At 36.7% G+C, this 15,953-nt stretch overlaps 2 long non-coding RNA genes across 3 annotated transcripts in view; both read left to right on the top strand.

Moving 5' to 3' along the window:
* The window catches only part of LOC106940477 (uncharacterized), a 37,465-nt gene that overhangs the window by 5,898 nt on the left and 15,614 nt on the right, over positions 1 to 15,953 (top strand). Inside the window, exons 1-2 of one of the 2 annotated variants that reach the window (XR_001423103.1) lie at positions 12,269 to 12,309; positions 12,390 to 12,428. The exons of the other annotated variant lie outside the window; for it this stretch is intronic. This is a non-coding gene — a long non-coding RNA (uncharacterized LOC106940477). Of the gene's footprint in view, positions 1 to 12,268; positions 12,310 to 12,389; positions 12,429 to 15,953 lie in introns of those variants that run through there. 2 annotated transcript variants of the gene reach the window in all.
* Positions 9,778 to 10,535, top strand: LOC106940479 (uncharacterized). Its single transcript, XR_001423107.1, has 3 exons — positions 9,778 to 9,812; positions 10,122 to 10,263; positions 10,512 to 10,535. It is a non-coding gene; the product is annotated as an uncharacterized LOC106940479 (long non-coding RNA).

The raw sequence follows: 15,953 nt of genomic DNA, 5'->3' as shown, positions 1-15,953 counted from the left end.
CTACTGGTTCTTGTAATCCTGGACACATTAAATAAATATGAAAGTAAGAAAACGCTCTTCTAGGGTCAGAAGTCCAGGAAATCACACAACCTGACAATGTTTCCCCCTCATATAATATGTTTATTTTAAAAAGCATGTTAAAACAACACAGCTGGCCAAAGCGCTGTACACCACAAACACATAAAATCATTAAAATGAACATTAGTCAAAAGACAAATTGTGATTTCTGAAAATAATTGAAAACAGGAAGTGACATCATAGTCTCTCTGCAGATGATGCAGTCAACACTTTATCCTGAATCACCTCAAACCACCCAGAGACGATTTCCTTGATCTTATGTGTGGACCTCAGCTCATTAACCCATTAACATCCCCAACCAGAAGCTCACCCAGTTCACAGGTTATTATAGTGAACTAAACATAATGAGATAAAAACTGAAACTGAGAGAACATTTTGAACAAAAACAGTAAGTAATGGGGAACAGATATAACCAACTAGAACTACATTATTCATTTATAAAACTAACTGAAAAAGACCAAATTATATCTGTAATATCTTTTGTTTTCATGTTTATAGATCGGCCTTTTGAAATAAGCCAGCTGTCAGGAAGTGACGGTTCTCCTTTCTCCTCCTGGTGGCACGCTAGTCTGCAAAATGAGTTGGGAGAAAACACCAGTTAGTTGGTTAACAGTAATCAAATACATTTTTTGAAAATGGTATCATCTGTTGAGTATTCATTACCCAATCGATGTATACATAATCACAGTACAATACCCTTTTGAGTTTTGAAACTAAAAGTTAACCAAAATATAAAAACCTAAAGCTACTACTACTAATAAAAACTAGCAAACACACTGAAAGCTAATTAATACTAGCTGAATTAGACAAGCAAAAAGTTACAACGAAATAAAACCAAACTGTAATGAAAAACCCAAAAATATTGCTAGGACTGCAGGTGTAGATGTAGTAATAATGTAGGTGTAGAACCACTTAAATTTAACACATTTTTTAAAAATTCATTGTCAAAGTGTGGTGGTGAGCCACTATAAATTACCTGGAGAGGAAACCCTGTAAACTTTACATAAACTGGCTTAAACACACACTGAAGTCAAATGAAGCACAGAGTCAAATTACGGACATCTTGCTGACTAAGATAAATGGGGATTTGTCTCCATCATGTGGCCAGAGAGAATGATTACACTGTGGATGAAGGTTGGTTTTCAGTTCATGCATCCCAATGGGAGCGAATTGAACAAAAATTCAAAAGGTCCCTAAAATGTGCCAGTTTGCAGTAAAAATCTGAAATTAACACCAAATACCCAAACCCGGTTCTCCTTTATGCTTTTCTGTTGGTGTGTAAATGCAAAAAATAATATTAAGACCACTCAGTGTCAAAGTTGATCTGGTGTTATTCAAACAGAAACCCACAGATTCTTACCAGATTTTACAGAATGGCAAATGTTGATGTGTTTCACTGGTGTGAGCAATATAGTTAGGATTGTCAAAAGATTATGGAAGATGTACACATTTTTGTTAAACACTTGTGAAAAGTCAGCATGAGACATAGAAAGATATGGACAGTCATAGAGTGTATGAATTGGTGAAATGCAGCACTTTTGTAAATGTGCCCCTCCATTCAATCAACCACGACCATATTAAATAAATAAGGTAAGATGCAAGTGGTGGAGGTTTATGCAAAGTTTGGAGAGAATCCAATCAGGCCTTTTACATAACAAATTGCACAATTTTACAGTTTTACAATTTTGACATTGACGAACACGAACTAGACAAATGTAGTTTGAATTAAATTTTGCAATTTGTTACGGTTTCAAATTTAATTAGCTATTACATGCTAATTGGGCAAAAATTCGGTACCATAACTTTTTTTTTTCTTTCTTAACTTATATTGCCGCAATACAAATTTGCCACAGCGCCACCTACAGGTGAATCTAAATATTTGTGTCTGAGCAGCCATGTGGGTACTGAACCTGGATACTAAATAAAAGTTGTAATAAGATTTGGAGTGTAGACTGCAGTTTCAGAGGATAATAATAAAATAAATAAATAAATAAATAAATAATAATAATAATAATAATAATGGAAAAACAGAGTAAAAACAACAAAGCGCCTTGTTCTGCTGGCATCAGGCGAATGTTCACCAGTGACAACCTCCATCTGCACCCATTCACACCGGCGCCCCCCAGTGGTAAGTTGTCTCCTCTTTCCTGTCGCTACACTGATGACATCAGCAGACTCGTCTTTGAAGCTCCTGAAGTTTGCAGGTGACGCCACTGTCATGGTTCTGATCCAGGACAGAGATGAGTCTGCATGCAGACAGTCGGTGGATCAACTGGCTCACTGTTGTGGTCAGAACCACCTGGAGTGAACCCACCACATTTTTAAACCTTGATATTTTAATCTGCCTGGAAATTAATCATGATTGTAGTTTTACTACTCTGAAGCACGTCAGCATCTTTTCTAACAGCTATGTTCAAGTTTATACAGCATGCAAATGTGCAGCCATAACACCATCATCCAGGAAGGAAGCAGGTTCTGTTTCCCAGAACTGAATAAAGAGAACATATTGTGCCATAAACCAACTACTTTGCTTATTCGCATCTCTTTAACACAACCCCATGAAATCCAGACAGTCACCAGTTTTAGAACCATAAACTATCCATAAGAACCCAGAGGTTCCCTAGAACTTCATTTGTTTCGCATCTTAACTCCTCTGGTGGTTCAAGTGACTCAAATATCTCCAAACAGAAAATATCAAGAGACGTATCAGAATTTACCTGTTCACTTTGGCCAGATGTGATTACAGGTTGAAGGCTATATAAAGACTAAATGATGTTATCATATTACAGAGAGAAAGAATGAAAGCCATGTTAAACACTTAAAAGAGTAAATATTTTCAAACAATAACATAGTAAATAAAAAGTAGCAGTAAATAAAATGGAAGTAAAGTTAATCTGTTAGGGGATTTCCACACACCTGGTGAGCAAAACACATGTAAACAAACAAGGAAGTGTTCAATAAGCATCATGCGATATGAACGGCATGTTCACTGAATTGTCCAGACAAAAAGGAGAAAGAATTAAACTTACTGAATTATATAGTCAGCAGGCAGAAGATCAAACTAAATGCATCGATATCTTTAAATAATCTTTATCATTTACAGATTGATATTAAGCACACACTGCTTAATGACTTCGTTGCATGAAAAGGAAGCCAAAAATAGATTTGTTTTTCACGTTTTGCAAAGCAAATTGTATCCTCTTCGTGTAAAGAAATGTTTTTCCGATCATTCTGAATCAGGAACCTGACATTTCCCGGACCATTATGTAAATACGGTACATGTTTTTTTCCACGTTTCCAACAGAAAACAGNTTCTAAATAATTCAAGGTGAAATCTGAAATTTGATCATTATTGTGATAAAACAACACAATGACTGAAATGATCCAAAACACATAAAACCTGGACATTAATTATTTTTAGCTGTCAGAGCATTTTGATAATTACTTCATAAAAATATGTTTTCAGGTCATTTTTCACATATAACCAAACAGACTGATGTGTTTCCTGTGTGTTAAAGGATCACTGAGTTCCTGTTCAGCGGACCGTTCAACATGGTCAAGAGTTCATCTGGTTCAGGATATTTCACCCTGACATGGACGCCGTCTGCCGTTGATGATGATGAAACCCATCCCGTCTGTTTTACTGTCCAGGCAAAGTCAGTATCTGATCTGATCAGAAGTTTCAAATGTTCTCATATTCCCTACCAAAGTAGAAATACAGATACTTATCTGAAAAAGGCTGATAAACATAATTATTTTACTTTAGTAAAAGTTTAAGGTACAGGTTTTAAAATGTACTTGAGTAAAAAAGTAAAAAAAAAATAATTTTCACCTTCAGTGATACAAAATGTCTTTAGGAAAATCCCTCCTGATTCTGACAGACGTTGCTGAAGCAGAGATCCATAAGGGGTCCAAAAACAGATTTTCCTTAGAAAAATAAAATTTGACCAGATCCTTGAAAAAGGATCTGATGCCTGGAGGTGATGTAACAAATCCTCTGCATTAATAAACACCAGAACCAAAGATTTTAACTTGTTTACTTGAAACTTAAACCTAGCTGAACTTGGACTACAAAATCTTGTGAGGGACAAAATGTTGGATTCACAAAACTGATTAGCAGGAAGTCATGACCTCATTTATCAGTTCCACAGAAAATGTGGTGATGTCATAACTGAGATAATGTTATAATGAATCAGGAAAAATGAACAAACTGAAAAATATAACTCATAACAAATATAAAAACATCAATGCAACACCAGGAGAGAAAAAAATTAAATATTTTGCACATTAGACACTCAAAGTACTCAAAAAATTTTATTTAAGGACTAAAAAAGTGGATTTTGCATAATGTCTCCTTTATGGTTATTTGCAACATTATTTAATGGCCATTTCAAAAAGAGTTTAATATTAAAGTTTTGGTGTTAATTTATCTCCATAGTGTCTCCAGTTCTATCTACCAGTCTGACCTTCGATGTGTCATTGTGAGGGTTGGAAACAGTGAGTCATTTCTTTCACATCTTTAATTTATTCTTATTTGTTATATTCCAAACTCATGATGTTTCTGCTGTTGTCATCCCAGTTCCCTCCATAGCACCTACAACTCCTCCTCCTGAAACAAGTAAAAAGGACAATGAGTCAATTCTTTATTTTTCATCTTTGATTTATTTTTACCTTTTATGTCCTGAACTCATGTTTCTGTTATCTTAGCTGTGACTTCAACCACTGTTGCCGTCCCTTTGACAACTCCAAGTCCTCCTCCCAAAACATGTAAGTCGGATGAAAACAGGACTGAAAGTAACAGGAAGTAGTTCTTTCTACCATGATGATCTCTTGTTCTTCCAGCTCGTCTTACGGTTCTGAAGCTGAAGATCTCGACTACGCTGCCACTGAAGGACAACAAGGATGAAATGGAGAAAGCGGTCAGTGATGTCCTGGACTTTAACACAAACCATCACAACCTGAGTTTAAACCAAACTAATTTCACTCAAATGTTAAATCATAACCTGAGGTTTTGCTGCAGTGATGCAGTTAAAATCTGTTGATGTTTTTAATGTTGATCAGATTCTGTTCAGTATATTTTATAATTCACCACTGACTGTGTCTCACATGCATCTCATGTTTTCTTCTGCAGATTAAAGATGTACTGATCAGACGAGGGCTGCCTGCAGACATAAAGGTCCGCCTGCTGAGCGACGGTTCAGTGCAGGTTAAAAAGCAGCTGCCCCCTAGTGGCTAAACATGAGAATGAATCTGATCCCTGCAGTAAAATATAACAGGGTTTATTGGTTTTCACTTCCTGTACCTTCTCGTTGGGACTTATGGTTGTTTTAGGTAGTCGGACTAAACTTAGTTATGACATTAAGCAAAAATAGAGAGAATTTTTATTTCTGTGTGAATTTTTTTAAAATCATAATACTGTCATAAAGATAAGTTATAATTGTCTATCAGTTATTAATAATAAGACAGAAGAAAATGTAAATAAAATCAAAATTTGGTTTCACCTGAGCTATTAATCAGGGCAGGTGTTTACATGTGGTTTTTATGCGGCCATTTTGCTTTGCATGTTTTGTATGTAGAGAGTCTATAATCTGATGTGTGAATTTATTTGATTGTCTTTAAAAGCAGCTCTTTAAATAAATAAATATTTCAAAATTAACCACTGACCCCTTGTCTAAATATAACATTAATACTTGGATGTTGTAAGAGCCACAGATTTTCCATACGGTGGTCGAGATCAGGTCCTACTGGTTCTTGTAATCCTGGACACATTAAATAAATATGAAAGTAAGAAAACGCTCTTCTAGGGTCAGAAGTCCAGGAAATCACACAACCTGACAATGTTTCCCCCTCATATAATATAAGTTTATTTTAAAAAGCATGTTAAAACAACACAGCTGGCCAAAGCGCTGTACACCACAAACACATAAAAATCATTACAATGAACATTAGTCTCAGGAACCCCCCCAAAAGCTTATTTTTATAAAGCAACAATAAGGCAGATGGGAAATCCCTGAAACTTTTAACATCTAGGTTAAGAAAACAACAAGCTTGCAGAACTATACATAAAATAAGAAACGGTGTAACAATGGAAATAGAAGCTAATCCGGAGAAAATCAAAAACTGCTTTCAAAAATACTATAAAATACTATATTCAGAGAAGTAGTGACAAACAGATCGATGCCTTTCTGGAAAAGATCAATCTTCCAAAGATCACTGATGAACAAAATAAGAAATTAATATCCAAAATTACAAAAAAGGAAATTCAATCAGCAAACAAGAGAACTAAAAAGGGAAAATCTCCAGAGACTGTTGGATTCACTACAGAATGGTACAAAATTATGCAAGACCAACTAATTCCAACATTAGAGAAAACATTCATCTGGGTTTTAGAAAATAAAAATATTCCCCCCTCATGGCGAGAGGCAGTGATTTCAGTCATACTGAAGAAAGGGAAAGACAAACTGGAATGTGGGAGTTATCGTCCTGTAAACATTATAAATGTAGTTTGAATGAAATTGTGCAATTTGTTACGGTTTCAAATTGAATTAGCTATTACATGCTAATTGGGCAAAAATTCGGCACCATAACTTTTTTTGTTTATTTTTTCTTAACTTATATTGCCGCAATACAAGTTTGCCACAGCGCCACCTACAGGTGAATCTAAATATTTGTGTCTGAGCAGCCATGTGGGTACTGAACCTGGATACTAAATAAAAGTTGTAATAAGATTTGGAGTGTAGACTGCAGTTTCAGAGGATAATAATAAAATAAATAAATAAATAAATAAATAATAATAATAATAATAATAATGGAAAAACAGAGTAAAAACAACAAAGCGCCTTGTTCTGCTGGCATCAGGCGAATGTTCACCAGTGACAACCTCCATCTGCACCCATTCACACCGGCGCCCCCCAGTGGTAAGTTGTCTCCTCTTTCCTGTCGCTACACTGATGACATCAGCAGACTCGTCTTTGAAGCTCCTGAAGTTTGCAGGTGACGCCACTGTCATGGTTCTGATCCAGGACAGAGATGAGTCTGCATGCAGACAGTCGGTGGATCAACTGGCTCACTGTTGTGGTCAGAACCACCTGGAGTGAACCCACCACATTTTTAAACCTTGATATTTTAATCTGCCTGGAAATTAATCATGATTGTAGTTTTACTACTCTGAAGCACGTCAGCATCTTTTCTAACAGCTATGTTCAAGTTTATACAGCATGCAAATGTGCAGCCATAACACCATCATCCAGGAAGGAAGCAGGTTCTGTTTCCCAGAACTGAATAAAGAGAACATATTGTGCCATAAACCAACTACTTTGCTTATTCGCATCTCTTTAACACAACCCCATGAAATCCAGACAGTCACCAGTTTTAGAACCATAAACTATCCATAAGAACCCAGAGGTTCCCTAGAACTTCATTTGTTTCGCATCTTAACTCCTCTGGTGGTTCAAGTGACTCAAATATCTCCAAACAGAAAATATCAAGAGACGTATCAGAATTTACCTGTTCACTTTGGCCAGATGTGATTACAGGTTGAAGGCTATATAAAGACTAAATGATGTTATCATATTACAGAGAGAAAGAATGAAAGCCATGTTGAACACTTAAAAGAGTAAATATTTTCAAACAATAACATAGTAAATAAAAAGTAGCAGTAAATAAAATGGAAGTAAAGTTAATCTGTTAGGGGATTTCCACACACCTGTGAGCAAAACACATGTAAACAAACAAGGAAGTGTTCAATAAGCATCATGCGATATGAACGGCATGTTCACTGAATTGTCCAGACAAAAAGGAGAAAGAATTAAACTTACTGAATTATATAGTCAGCAGGCAGAAGATCAAACTAAATGCATCGATATCTTTAAATAATCTTTATCATTTACAGATTGATATTAAGCACACACTGCTTAATGACTTCGTTGCATGAAAAGGAAGCCAAAAATAGATTTGTTTTTCACGTTTTGCAAAGCAAATTGTATCCTCTTCGTGTAAAGAAATGTTTTTCCGATCATTCTGAATCAGGAACCTGACATTTCCCGGACCATTATGTAAATACGGTACATGTTTTTTTCCACGTTTCCAACAGAAAACAGTGTGAATGAATCAGGAGTGACCGTATAAAGTTGCCCGTCTCTGATGATACAATCTTAGTTGAGCAGAACTGACTCGTTCACCATGTTGCTCTCTGTGCTGCTGCTGATGATAAGCAGCTGGACAGAAGCTGATTATTATGGTGGTGTGTTTACCCACACCACCAAAAACATACAAGGAAACAGATATACAGTAAGTTGCTTTTTTTTTTTAAACTTTATTTCATGGTTCGTTTTTAAAAAAATGATATTGTTCCCAACGCCTCTTCACTTTAAATCTGCAGACTCTGCGTCGCTTTAAGTTTGCCTACAGCTCATATGAGGAGCTTGAGACATGGTGGTATTGTCCTGGCTGTCCTAAGATTGATGAAAGCAGCGGTGAATGGTGCCTGCGAGAGGAGACCTGGGCATGGGGAAGTCCGACTTTATACTATCATAAGAATGGGTGACTGAATCTCAACATCATACAAAAATATCTAACATGTTTCAGTTGTTACCAAGACGCTAAAATTCCTATTGAATGTTAGTTCTTTTAAAGAATTAAGTCTCCAGTCAGTTTTCTGCGGCTCTGTAAGGTTTTCTGTGTTTTAGAAACTCTGAGTAACATCAGAAATCTTCCCAATATCTTCTATCAAAGATGGGCGACTGGAAACTGGACAGAAAACAGAAACGGCGTTTCATTTGGCCGATTTCGGATAATATATGATCTGAGAAATCGATCTGACATAAACAGACCAAACTCGTCACCAAAGACCGGCATCCTCCCTGTTATGAGGTAATTCAGGAATTTTGTATCCTGTTTACAAGTACCTGGAAACTTATGGTGTCTTTTTAATATAAACTGTAGTTTTACTTTGTTGACATTTTGTCATTTGTTTATTTTAAAATCTAACCATGAAGCTTTAATAACTAGAAATCGCTTCCAAATAACAATCAAACGATGTGAATTGAGTTTATCTGTAACCAAAATAACTGAAAAAATGTTAAAGGAAAAACACTGAAGTACAAATCAGTCAAGACTCTGAAGATTCCCGACATAAATCAAATAATTTGAGCAGATTTTTTGTTCTTTGTGACTTTGTGATATTTGTTTTCTCTCTCAGAGTTCCCTCAAACTGTCAGAGGAATATCAACTTGTTGACCTTTGACCCTGACGGAGACCATGTTGAATGCAGATATGCATCCGATCCCAATAACTATGAGTGCTACACCTGCATATGGCCGCCTGTCCTCAGTCTGTCATCAGTGAGTAATAAATGTTGGTTACAGGAAAACAATAGAAAATGTTTGCAGTTAATAAAACAACATTTACTGATTTTAACTATAAACAACTAAAGATGAAACATTGCTCTGAAACTTTTTAAATAAAAACAAGTATTGTTATATGAACAAAAGCAACATGAATCCATAACAGAGAACATTAAATATAACATAGTTAATCTCTCTCTCTTCTCTTCCAGTCTTGTTCTCTATCATTCAGTCCAACCAGCAGCAGCAATGAAGGTTCATATGCAGTTCAGCTGATGATGGAGGATTTTCCCAGACAGACCATCACTATGTTCCGTTACGACGGTGTAACGTATTCACTGAGCCCCGGCACTGCCATGAGCCAAATCTCTGTCCAGTTTGTTTTCAAAGGTGTGATTTCATGTTTCAATCAGCTTCTTTTACATCACGAAGAGCAACACTGGTGTCAATAAATTTAATGTTCAATAGCTATCTGTTTAAAGCTAATCGATAACAAACAATAATTAATAACATCAGATTTTTAAAACTCCAGATACAGAAACTTAACAATGAATCAGTTATTATAAAAACCACTCGGATGGATAAATCTGATCCTGTATTTATCTTTTAAACTAACTGCGTATTTGCTTGTTTAGTAGACAAACCATTTTAATGCGTCTCATTAGTTCATCTGCATTATTTTTCCCTGCGTTGCTCCAGTGGATCCTGCAGCTCCGTCCTGCACAGCAGGTGAATATCTGCCCAGGTTTCTGCCTCCAACTCCTGAACATGGAGCTCAGTTCTTCATAGACGTTAATGAGATGATAGAAATCAACATCAGAGCAGAGGCGACTCAGTCTGAGTGAGTAGAAAATAAATGTTGTTTCTAATCAGAGGAAAGTTAAAAAATAATACACTGTAACAATCCCAAATTTGATCTTTACTAATAACATTTTAATTCCTACCAATATGACAGCAAAACCTGCATGGATAATCTAGCCAAAATTGTGTTTTGCTGTCAGAGAATTGTGAAGATAATTTTAAAGGCTGGTTTAAGGGCTTTTTTTCACATTTAACCAAACAGACTCATGTGCTTCCTGTGTGTTAAAGGATCACTGAGCTGCTGTTCAGCGGAGGGGTCAATATGGTCAAGAGTTCATCTGGTTCAGGAAATTTCACCCTGAGATGGAGGCCGTCTCCCAGTGATGATGAAGAAACGCATCCCATCTGTTTTATTGTGCAGGCAAAGTCAGTATCTGATCTGATCAGAAATGTCAAAAATCCTCACATTTTTGACTTAGAAAGTACAGAAACATCTATGAAAAAAGACTGATATTTTGTAAAAGACATAAAGTACAGGTTTTGAAATGTACTTAAGTACAAAATTAAAAGAATTAATTTCACCTTCAGTGATACATAATGTATTTTGGAAAATCCCTCTTGATACTGGTGGAGGTTGCTGAAGCAGTGGCCCATAAGAGCTCCAAAAACAGACTTTACAGAGAAAAAGAAAAGGGAAATTAAAGCTGCGAGCAGCCTTGTACAGCACTCACAGCTCCAGCATGCCCCTTCAGCATGCACAAAAACTCACCGATTTAATAACTTTTATTCGACCATGCCTTATGAACAATCTTACCAAGTTTGAACCTGGTTGATCAAAATCCCTAGGAGGAGTTCAATCAAATGCCGTGAAAATTGGGACTTAAGTCCAAAATGGCCAATTTCCTGTTTTCCATGCAGACCATGACATTAAGAGACTTTTCCATACATTTTGGGGAGTTCTACAAGTGTACCAAATTTCATGCCTTTACGATAAAGTAAGATCGATGCACAGGGTATCAATCCGTTTCTGTTGCAATTTTTGCAACAACGTAAATTTCATGCAAAGCTGATGCATCTGGCAAGTTTGGTGAGTTTTCAGAACTTTACATTTTGGCTTGTCTACTTGCAACTTAGACATAACTGATCTTGGACTACAAAATCACTGTGCAGAAAAAAAATGGCAGATTCATAAAACGAACTTTATGAAAGTCATGACCTTGTTTAGCAGTTCCACGGCAAAATATAACCCAAAAGGAATATCAAGATACACTATGCCACACTGGGAGAGAATACAGTTTTCTACTCCTAGACACTCAAAGTACCGTATTTCCTGGACTATAGAGCGCACCTCACTAAACGCCGCACCTACAAAGTTTAAAAAACAAACAAACTGGAAACGTACATACATAAACTGCACCGGGTTTTATGCCGCTGGTATCTCCGCCACTCTTGGTTTTCCACAAGGACGCAGCAGAGGGAGCATCCTTAAATCTGCTATTGAGGACGCAGCAGCCCTTCATCTCCAATGCCGAACCATGGATTCGTTCACGCTGAGCTTACGTGCAGCGGCTATCGATCTGTACTGCCATCGATCTGTACTGCCATCGATCTGTACTGCCAGAACGATGGCCTTCAAAGCTACATCATATGAACTTCTTCCCGTTGTTTCCCTGATGAGAGTTATGAGCCTGTTGCTAGAATGTGCTTATTCTAAATTAAAATTAGTACTTTCTTCTTTGATTTCCAATTTTGACTTCCAATGATTCACTTCCTGCTAAAGAGCCCCCTGGTGGTTGAACAAAAATCCACAGAAGAGCCGCACCAGGCTATAAACCGCATAGTTCAAAGCGTGGGAAAAAAGTAGCGCCTTATAGTCTGAAAAATACAATACACAAAAACACGTATTTAAAGGCTAAGAAAGTAGATTTTGCATGATATGTACCCTTTATGGTTATGTTGAACGTTATTTTATTGCCTTTTCAAAAAGAGTTTAATATTAAAGCATTTTGCTAAAATTATCTCCACAGTACCTCCAGTGCTGTCTACCAGTCTGAGCTTCGATGTGTCCTTGTGAGGGTTGGAAACAGTGAGTCTATATTTTTATTATTGACTTTATCTTACTTTTTATTTCCTAAATTCATGATTTTTCTGCTGCTGTTATCCCAGTTCCCTCCATAGCAACTGCAAGTCCTCCTCCCAAAACATGTAAGTGGGATGAAAACAGGACTGAAAATCACATGAAGTAGTTCTTTATAATGTTGATCTCTCGTTCTTCCAGCTTATCATATGGTTCTGAAACTGACGATCTCAAGTAAGCTGTCACTGAAAGACAAGAAAGATGAAATCGAAAAAGCGGTTAGTAATGATTTAAACACAAACTATCACAAACTGAGTTTAATCCAAACTAATGTAGTCTAAGCATAATTTGAGTGGAGTTCTGGAGAGCGTGACGTCACATGTAAAGAGTCAATACAGCCCCCTATATTGATATCACCATCAAAACATCAGCATGTCACAAAAGTTTAGAATGCCAGCTTTTATTTCCTGTTTCTTACATGTAGATGTGTTAAACAGCAGGACATACTGCCCATTGTTTAAATCCACCCATTTTTCAAGTGAGCAAAATTACTGGAACATGTGACTGACAGGTGTTTTTTGATGACCAGGTGTTGCCTTTAACATTAATTATTCAAACATTAAATAGCTTTGCTTGACCTGTCTACTTTATGACCTGCGCTTAAACCTATGAAGCAGATTTTGTTAAAGAGGACAAACCAACAGCAGGACCAGAGAGCTGTCCATAGGGGAAAGCAAGCCATTTTGAAGCTGAGAAAAGAAGGGAAATCAATCAGAGCCATTGGAAATACATTAGATATAGCAAGCATGACAATTTGGAATGTTCTTAATAAGAAAGAAACTTCTGATGTACTGAGAAGCAGACGTTGAACAGGCAGGCCAAAGAAAACAACATTAGCTGATAGAAATACTGTGAGAGCTGTGAAGGAAACATCAGTATGTGACATCACCAATGATCTCCAGAGTGCAGGTTTTTCAATCCACTGATCAAAGAAGACTCAGAGAGCAGGAATATAGAGCCTATACCCAAAAATGTAAACCACTCATCAGTAGTAAGAATTGAAAGGCCAGATTGCAGTTTGCAAAGAAGTACTTATGAGCCACAAAATTTCTGGGATGCAATTTTATGGATTTTAAGTGATGAAAAGGCCAAAAGGTGGAGAAAAAAATAACTGCTTTGGATTAGAAACACGCAAACTCATCTGTGAATCACGGTGGCGGTAACGTCATTGCTTGGGTGTGCATGGCTGCTTCTGGAACAGACTCATTAATTTTTTATTGATGATGTTACTGATGGTAGCAGCAGAATGAGTTCTGAAGTGTACAGAAACATTTTATCTGCCAATTTACAAATAAATGCATCCAAACTAATTGGGAGGGATTTTGCCATGCAGCAGGACAATGACCCAAAACAATGACCCAAAACACACTGCCAATGACAAAGGACTTCATCAAGGGAAAAATGTGGCAAAGTCAGCCACCTGAGCTTATCCAATAGAGAATGCATTTCAGCTCCTGAAGAGGAGACTGAAGGATAAAAGCCTGGAATAGCATCACAAATGAAGAATGTAATCGCCTGGTGAAGTCGATGGGTGGCAGGTCTGAGGCAGTCATTGCGAGCAAAGGTTATGCCACCCAATATTAAATACTTATTCACTTTAAGTGGTAAGATATCATAATTTACTTAACAAATCAACATGTAGAAATCAGGAAATAAGAACTGACATTCTTCACTCTTGTGTCATGGTCGTGTTTTGAAGTTAAACCCAAATGTCTTCAGTGTGTTTGTGTTGCTGTTCCAATACTTTTGGAGGGGAATGTATTTCATAACTTGAAACTGACTGTATCTGACATTCATCTCATGTTTTCTTCTGCAGATCAAAGATGTACTGATCAGACGAGGGCTGCCTGGAGACATAAAGGTCTGCATGCTGAGCAAAAGCTCAGTGCAGGTTAAAAACCAGCTACCCCCTAGTGGCTAAAACAAGAATGAATCTGACCAGAGAAATATGACTGGGTTTATCTGTTTTTACTTCTTGTACTTTTTAATAAATCTGGAGACTTATAATTGTTTTAGGTAGTGTGGAAATAAGAGTTTGATTTGAGTGATTTTTAAGTGGCGTTACACAGTACTTATTAATAATTTATGGGTTAATCATGATTTGAAACTGACTGTATCTCACATTCATCTCACGTTTTCTTCTGCCGATCAAAGATGTACTGATCAGATGAGGGCTGCCTGCAGATATTAAGGTCTGCATGCTGAGCGACGGCTCAGTGTAAGTCAACAAAAAGGCTGCCCCCTGGTGGCTAAATATGAACATGAATCTGATTCCTTCAGGAACATACGACTGGGTTTACCTATTTTAAATCTGGGGATTGTTTTATGTCGTGGGACTAAACTAAGTTATGACAATAATCAAAAATAGTAGAATGAATTTTTATGTCTGTGTGAAAATCTTTATAAAATTTAGATACTTTCTTAAGGATATATTATAATTGTTTATCAGTTACTAATAAGACAATAAACAGAAGAGCATGTAAATAAAATCAATATTTGGTGTCACATGAACCTTATTAAGGCAGGTGCTTACTGGGGGTTTGGTGCTTCTTTACTATCGTCTTCCATTTACATGTGTAACATTTATGCCTGTGTGGCTTTTGTTGACCTCAATATCATGTCATTTTCTGCACTTATTGATAAATAATGAAGATATATTGATTATGTAATAGGGAATTTTTTTATTTAGTTGCTTTTATCTGTAAAGCTTGGGAAAAAAAACAGCGACTTCTTTATCCTGGTTGAGTTTGAAAATTTAATGGATTTTTATGCGGCCATTTTGCTTTGCATGTTTTAAATGTGGAGAGTCTGTAAACTGGGCACCAGTGAAGCATTAAATAAAATCAATATTGAGAGCCTTTTTGAATAGCTCCTTAAATAAATAATTAAAAATGATCCACTAAGCCTCTGTCTAAAAATAACATTCATACTTGAATGTTGTAGGAACTACAGATGTGGAGAAAATCGGCTAAAATTCCATTTTGTGTTTGTGAAATGCTGAATGTTTTTGTTGTCCATCATGCTGCTGGGATTGTTGCATCATCTGCTGAAGATTTATTAATGGTTTATTTATATGTGGATATGCTATAACTTTCTTGAGCAGAGCAGAAACCAAACTAAAGTTATTATCTTTGGACCTAAAGAGGAATGATCTCTGCACAGCTTCAGCTATTAAAGACAGACTCAGACCTGAACATGCAGAGCAACATAAAGATGATTACAAAGTTGGCCTTCTATCACCTTAAGAACATCTCCAGGATTAGACGACTAATATCCCAACAAGATCTAGAGAAACTCATCCATGTGTTCTTTAGTCACATCGATTACTGCAGCAGCATCTCCACAGGTCTGACTAACAAATCAATCAGATCCAGATGCTGCTGCTGGTAATCGGACTAAAACAAGGAAGTTCGAGCACATCACCCAGTTCTACAGTCCCTATCCTCAGAGAATAGACTTTAAAATACTTTTGTTAGTTTATAAATTACTGAACGGCTCAGCACCACAATACATTAAAGATATGCTGTTGTCATAGTAACCTTCCAGAACCTCTCAGGTCTTCTGGTTCTGCTCTGCATCCCCAGAACCAGAAC

This window comes from Poecilia latipinna, unplaced genomic scaffold (assembly GCF_001443285.1).
Source record: "Poecilia latipinna isolate Pla-1442-1.1 unplaced genomic scaffold, P_latipinna-1.0 Scaffold3241, whole genome shotgun sequence".
Taxonomy (NCBI): domain Eukaryota; kingdom Metazoa; phylum Chordata; class Actinopteri; order Cyprinodontiformes; family Poeciliidae; genus Poecilia; species Poecilia latipinna.
This window is presented reverse-complemented; position numbering and strand designations above follow the sequence as displayed.